The sequence below is a fragment of the Mus pahari genome, chromosome 1 (genome assembly GCF_900095145.1).
Source record: "Mus pahari chromosome 1, PAHARI_EIJ_v1.1, whole genome shotgun sequence".
Classification (NCBI taxonomy): domain Eukaryota; kingdom Metazoa; phylum Chordata; class Mammalia; order Rodentia; family Muridae; genus Mus; species Mus pahari.
The window spans coordinates 111,714,157-111,722,237 of record NC_034590.1 but is presented as its reverse complement, the minus strand read 5'-3'; positions in this window follow the sequence as shown (position 1 = coordinate 111,722,237).

The window sequence follows — 8,081 nt, the reverse complement described above, 5'->3', positions numbered from 1 at the left end:
CCCCCCCCCCCGCCGAATCCATTCTCCCTGCATATTCCCTTCTGAAAAGAATAGGTCTTCCAGGGATATATCAACCAAAATGGCATAACAGGTTACAACAAGACTAGGAACACACCCTCCTATCAACACTGGACAAGGCAACCCAATAGGAGGAAAAAGGGCCCAAGAGCAGGTCAAAGAGTCAGACAAACTCTCACTTCTGCTGTTAAGAGTCCTACAGAAACAGCAAGCAACAACAGTAACAAATATGCAGAGGACCTGGCACAGACCCATGCAGGCTCTGCGATTGCTGCTTCAGCTCCTGAGCCCCTATGAGGCCTCAGTTCTGTGAGGCATGTTTGCCTGGCATTTGTCTTCTTCTGTGGGGTTTTCTCAAGGTCTAAGGTGCGGAACCTGATGGAGATCTATAATTTGGGTGCTCTCTCTCTCTTCCTCTCCCTCTCTATCTCCCTCTCCCTGTCTCTCTTGCCCCATCTCCCTCTTCTTCTCCTTCCCCCCCCCCCATACTGCCTAATGTTTCTGTGTGGGTCTCTCCATCTGCTCCCATCAGCTATTGGAGGAAGCCCCTCTGATATCTTATGCCTACTCTCTCAGGGCCCTTCTCCTTCTGTCAGGTGACTTTGTCCAACTTTGATGTTATGGTTTATACTTTATTATATTTGATTTTGTCGTGTTTGGTTGTTGTCTCCTTGAAGACCATTCTTTCCTAATGAGAGACAGAAAAGGAGTGGATCTGGAGGGGAGGGACTGAAAGGAAAAGAGAGGGGGGAAACTGGACACAAGATACATTGTATGAGAGAAGAACCCATTCTCAATACACGAAAAAAACCCAAAATATATATATAATTTAAGCAGTTATCTGCTTACTCCACTTTTACAGCTTCCCAGGGTAGGTCTTGGGCCTCAGTCTTGGGCAGGCCCTGCTTACAGGCAAGGTTTGGCACTTGGAGAATACTGTGTTTGAATTTGGGGCTTCCCACCAGCAGCTCTCTATTGCTTGTGACTTCCTCCTCATCCCACACCCTTCTCCCAGGACACCTGAGTCTTGGAAGCACAGCCCTCTGCCAAAAGGTTATCCCATCCATTCCTGCCTGCTTTACTCTGTCCCCATCCCTTTAAAGAGTCCCCCCCCCCCCCNCAAACTGGAGCAGTGAGCGACAGGCTGAGGCAGGAGGACCCCTACAGGTTTGAAGCCAACCTGAGCTGCTTGGTGAATATTAGGTCAGACTGGGCCATTGAGCAAGACACTCTCTCGAAACAAAACAAATCTCCCCAAAACCTCTCCTCCAGAATCTTCAGCGTTCTCCGTGGTCTGTTCTGGAAAAGTCATTCATTTGCAGTGTCTAGAACCCAAGATGAGCAGACAACCTGACACAGCCCCTGGCCCAGCATTTATACTGCTAGCTCCTCCCTGACTAGAGTTACATCACTGACGTTTGGCAAGACTGTAAAACAGATGTTTTGGAAACACACACACTCAAGGATCTCACCTCAGAGGGAATCAGAAACAGTTTATTCTAGAGACAAATATGAGTGACCATGGCCCAGGTCACTATAAACATACCACTGTGGTAACAGTTTGATGATGTTTTAACAGTAACAGAACAAAGAAAGTCACAAATGAACACATTTTCAGATACCTTGGTGGAAACATCAGGTAGGCATGTTACAGAACAGTAGGGGAGCCTCTCCTATAAGAAGCTATCTAATGACATTTTTAGCCTTTGGGTCAGTAGAAACTAGAGGTCCTTTAAGTCAATGCATTTTAAAATAATTTGTTAGGTCACACACAAGATAGGCAATAAAGGGCTTTTTATAAGGCTAATTATTGCCCAAGTTAATTTGGCTCTGGATCTGCAGCATTCCAGCTCCCCACAATCACAGCAGCTCTTATCAGTCAATCAGTTTGTAGAGCTTTAACAAAGGTGTGGCTTTTTTTCCCCCTGAGAACTTCCATTCATTCAAGTCTCCTGCACCCATGCCTATTTGTGTCATATAGATCTCAATCTGAACAGAATGTTCTCGTGTTAGAAAACCAAAATGAAGGTAACTGAAACGGTGAAGGAAAGGCCTTCTAAACAGTTGGAGGCTAAAGAATAAGTCATCTGAGAAATTAGGTGGAATTCGAAATGGAGCAATAATGAAATACATCATATTTCCTGAGTCTGTCCAAGTTGAAGGAATGCAGCTGATAAAACTGTACTTAGAGGAAAACCAGCCATTGTGACAGGGAGGGAGGAGAGGATGGAATTAGCAGGTAGTCACCCACTACTGGAATTCAAATGTATTATTAAAAAGAATACAGGGCAGGGTAGGGACATGTCAAGTGTGTGGTTTATGTGTGTCTATGAAGACATGATTTCAGGTCCCCAGAACCCACATGAGGGCTTCTACGTGTAAGCCCAGCACTAGGGCAGGAGTGAAGAGAAGGGACCCCGGAGGCTCACTGGCTAGCTAATCCAAATCAGTGAGCTTCCAATTGGTAAAAGACTCTGTCTCAAAATATAAAAGGGGGCCGGGCGTGGTGGCGCACACCTTTAATCCCAGCACTTGGGAGGCAGAGGCAGGCAGATTTCTGAGTTTGAGGCCAGCCTGGTCTACAGAGTGAGTTCCAGGACAGTCAGGGCTACACAGAGAAACCCTGTCTTGAAAAACCAATATATTTATCTAGGAGTTTATATATATTGGAATTGGAGAGCTGGCTCAAAAGGTAAAAGTGCAGACTGCTCTGCAGAGGACCTGAGGTAGATTACCAGTACCTATATCCGTGATTCAAACCACTTTTAACTCCAGTCCCAGGGATCCAATGCCTTCTTCTAGACTGTATGGGCACCTGTAAAACACACACACACACACACACACACACACACACACACACATGCATGTGCGCCCACGTACCACACACATGATAATAAGATAAATCTAAAAATAAATAGAATAATTATTTAAAAATAAAGGTGAAGTGAGACATGGCAGTGAATGCCTTTAATCCTAGCACTTGGGAGGCAAAGGTGGAGGCATCTTTGTGAGTTCAAGGCCAGCATATACACGGCAAGTACCAGCAGCAGAGTAAGACCGTATCTCAAAATGAATACGATAACTAAAGTAGAGAGTGATCGAGGAAGGGACCTGACTTGGATCCCTGGCCGTCATGCACTTATGATCACACATGCACACACCCACACTAACAAGTTTATACTGCACACACACACACACACACACACACACACACAATGTTCTTGTTTATTTTCTGTGTTTCTGTGGTAGGGATAGAACCCACGGCATTGTGCACAGCCAGGTAAGGCCTCTGCCACTGAGACATATTGCAAGGCTGCAATCAGCATAAATAAAATCATCAACATAAATAAAACAAAGGTGTCTTAGAAATGCTCCCAAGACCTGCAAACAAGTTCTGTGGAAGACTAAGAATGACCAATTCTGAAAAGACAGAGCCGGGGCATTTTGACAACAACCCACATTGCCCCTCAGAGATAAAGGCCTCTAAGCTGATAAACCTGGTGTTTAAACATGGAATGGCTGCAGGCTGCTCCCTGCCAAATACACTGAAACTGTCTTAGAAACAAATGGCTCTCAGGGAAGTTGACGCCCCATGTGACTCAGGCAGCCAAAGAAAGCCGACTGCTCTTGTGGCAACAGATGACACCTGGTGACTTCTTACAAAAGGTCAAGGAGCAGAACTCTCAACCAGGTCATGCTTCTGAATTTTCCCCATCGTTTTATGAGATCACTGTATCTTCAGTACTTGTGATGGTTAATATTGACGCCAAGCTAGGAGACAAACTTCTGGGCATGCCTATGAGGGAGTTTCTAGACTGGGGTTAACTGATCCACCCTGAATATGGAGGAGGGCACCATCATATGGGCTGGGGTCCCAGTCTGAATCAAAAAGAAGAAAGAAAGCTGAACACCAAGATTCATCTCTTTCTGCTTCCTGACTAGGCACAATATGACCAGCCACCTCACACTCCTACCACCATGCTCCCCCCAGCCATGATGAATGGTGCACTCAAATGGTGAACCAAATTAAACCCTTTCTTTCTCAAGCATTTTATTGTAGCAAAGAGACAGATAATTAATAGATGCGGAACCATTCAATATAGAAGCTCAAACTCTCCAAATCAGGGCAGGATTTGTAAAACTTACATCAAAGAGCAGTGTGGTCAAAAATGACCTTATGGTTAGTGAACCTTCCCTGTTCCTGTTACACAAGGAGACAAGCAAGAGACAGAGATTGAAGACAGGATCCATAAAGAGGACAAGCTAGGGATTTGTCCCACCAGGAAGTGTGGCTGGGAAAACACCTCACCTGTTGCTGGGATTTGCCTTCATCCAGAACACACACCACACCTGGATGATGTCTCAATACCCACCCGTCTGTCCACTTTTAGTTATCTCCTCAGTCAACAGAGGCTCCTCAGTGTGCTCACAGGAGCCCCAGGAGCTGGAAGGAGCTCACCCAATGCTTATCTGGAAATAGGCTCCACCCTAAGCCCACCCACACCCCTGATCTCACTCAAGGGTCTGAAATGCGGAGTAATTCTTGTGCTGATGGGGCAAACCCAAGTCAGTCAGAAAAGAAGTATTACCTTTCCTTATAGACCCAATTGGCATGTTTTTAAGAGTCTGCTTTCAAAATGAGATTTCCTGTTCATATGTTCTGACTCTCCGGTTTGGAGACGGTAGCAGCTATTTTTCTCATTGCTGGGACGAAATACTGGGGGGAGGGGGGAAGCACCTTAAGGAAGGAAAGGTTTACCTTGGCTCTCAGCTTGAGGGCACAGTCCATCACAGTGGAGAAGGCATGGCGGCAGGAGCTTGAAGCAGATAGTCACATTGTATCCGCAGTCAGGAAGCAGAGAGAGATGAGCGCTGGGGCTCAGTTCTTTCTCCCTTTTATTCAGCCTAGACTGAAGTCCATGGGTTGGCAAGATCCACACTGAAGGTAGGTTTTCCCACATAAATGAACCCTACCTAGAAACTTCCTCAGAGACAGGCCTTTTCCTTTCATGGTGTGATTCTGAGTCTGGCAGTGTTGAAAAGCAAGATGAGCTGTCACATACCTACACAGACAGACCTGCCCGTGCGCGTAGGCCCCTTTGTGATTTCTCAGTTCACCTCCACTTTTCTGCATACTGACCCAAGCATTCTGTTGCCTGCCCACTCTGCAGTCTGGCCTGCTAAAGTTTTCCTCAACGGATTGGAGCCTAAGAGGGCCCTGATATAGGCCTTCTGACTGTTGCCCCTGGGCCGCAGTCCTCCATTCCTCTCAAAAGATACACACCCAACCCTCTGGGTCTAACACATCCTTCCCCTCACTGCCCCCCAAGGAAGCACAGCAGCTGCTCTTCAGGGCTCTCTCTGGCCCTCGTCATTTCTTCCTTCTCAGTGTCAGGAAGGCATGAGGCTTCCCCTCGTGACAGCCACTGCCGCTAATGGGGTAGCTCTGGCTACAGGTCTGGGGGACAACGCAAGGCCCTTTCATTCTGTCCACTCGATTGTTTATCATTTTCTTCATCAATGCCTCAGACATGTACTTTAGAATTATTTCTAGGAATTTTTTATTACCATCGTTACTAGTGATGTATTTGTTTTGAGACAGGGTCTAATTGTGTAGTCTAGAATGGCCTGAAACTCACAGAAATCCTCCTGCCTCCTTCTGAGAGCTGGAAATGTAGGTGTGAGCCACCATACCAAACTGAACTGTCTGTCTTGCCATCCAATAGACTTTGGGGAAATTAGTTGTTATCAAACTAAGAAAGTTTCCTTCATGTGGCTGACAGATAGCTCCGCACTTAAGAGCACTGGCTGCTCTTCCAGAGGACTAGAGATCAGTTCCCAGCATCCACATGGCAGCTCACAACAGACCGCACTGCCAGTTCCACATGGTAGCAAGGGATTTAAGCACAAGATCCTGTGGGCAACATTTTATATTCCAACAGTAAATCTGATGGTGGATTTCCATTCCATGTGTTTGAACATGTGGTGCCCAGCTGCTGACTGTTTCAGAAAGTTATGTCAAGCCATGGACTGTATGGTAGGCTTGTTGGGTAGCCTGGTCGCCATTCCAGTTCCAGACTGAGCCATCCCCCGCTTCTCATCTGTTCCCAGGTGTGACTAGCCGCACACTCTAACGCCAAAGCTGAAGCTGCAGCCACCGTGCCCACCCCCACCATGAGACTGTAAACTAAAACATGTCTCTCTTTCTCTAAGCTGCTTCTGCAGTTTGACAGGGACGGTAACTAATGAACTATGGCAGTCATGGAGCCACGGAACTACCATGCCTCACAAGGTGATGATCAATCCCTTTGAAACTGTGAGCCGCAAGACAGAAAGCAAAGCAAAGCAAAATAAACAAAAAACACTTCCCACAAAAGACAACCAACCAACAACCAAAACCAAAACAAAAACAAAAACAAACAAAAAAAACAGAAAAACCAACAGCAGCAACAACAAAAAACCTCCAGCATTAAATTGTTTCTTCCAAGTGTTTTACAAAGAGAGAAGTAACTAAACTAATACAGAAAGCAAGAGTTATCTCAGCATTCACATCTGTATTTCTTTCCTTCTCCTCCTCCTCCTCCTCCTCCTCCTCCTTCTCTTTGATTTGACTTAGTTTTGATCCATGGTTTCCCTGGAACTCATAGAGATCCACTTGCCTCCACCTCTGCCTCCTGAGGACCGGAACTAAAGGCACACTCCACCTTTCCTGGTTATTTGCTTTGTATTATTTTCTCTCATGTTAAGAGAGTACACAGTTTGGGATCTGGCTCAATCAGTGAAGGATCCCTTGCAAATGTGGGAGGTTTTGAGTCTGGCCTCCAGAACCCAGGTGTAGAGAAGGAAACCCTAATATGGTGGCATGCCCTTGTAACGTCAGGGTGAGGAAGTGGAGATAGAAGATCCTGCCAGCCCAGCCTACTTGGTGAGCTCTAGGCCAGGGAGGACTCTATCTCAAACAAACAAAAGCTGCTCTCAGGAATGACACCTGAGGTTGCTATCTGGCCTACACATACATGAATGCACACAAACACTTGCCTGTATGTACAAGCACACAGCACACATGACACTCACACACAACCCGTACAACCCAAGGAGCATGGACATCTCGTCTCCCATCAGGGGCTGACTGTCTTCTTTGCTTTGTATTAGCACCAGTATTGCTAGCAGAGGCTAATATTTCCTTTTCAATTATTTACTGGAAGCTTCCGGCTATTAGGGGAACTGACCTGGGCTACTTATGTATTCCACTTTGGTCAGTGATTAACTAGATCTCTTCCATAGGAAGGTCCTCTGCATACCAAGATGGTGACATGAACATAACGTAAGACAATACTGTCATCAGGCTCACACCTGGTGATTCATGCACAGCAGGCCCTGGTACGTGCTGAGCACGAAGCAGCTTGGTTAGTCTCCAAGGTGGCTGTGTGGTTCATACATGCCTTATGGAGAGGTGTGCAGGGCATGGGCCTCACCCCCTCCTGCAGTGCTCCTTTTGGTCTTTCTTATTAAGTACCAACTGTGGCTGCTTCATCTTTCCCCTGTATTGAGAGGACACATTGATTCAGTCTCTTCTTGAGACATCTTCTGTCCCCAGATGAATGGGTTTATTCTGTGGCTTTGAATGCCCCCAAAGCCAAAGATTCAAGTGTAGCTTAGACTGTGTTTATCCCCAAGCTCAGCTCAGAACTGTCATGTGGCGGAAACAGTTGCAAAACTGTCAATGAGTGCCAGCAGACAAACGGTTTGTTCCCCCAAGACTCTGCACTTGCCTCTGCTTGGCTATGAGTTGAGTTCGGACACAGGGTAAAAGCTTGACCATTTTCCTTAAACCACAGACATGATCCATCGCCATATTCAGGTAGCTTTTATTAAAAACTAGAGTATGGGGCCAACAAGAGTGCTCAATATTAGACTTGCTGTCAAGTCTAATGACCTGAGTTCAACTCCTGGTACCTACATGATGGAAGGGAAAAAGTTCCTTTTTCCTTCACACAAGTTGTTCTTTGACCTCCATACATTCTCTCTCTCTCTCTCTCTCTCTCTCTCTCTCTCTCTCTCTC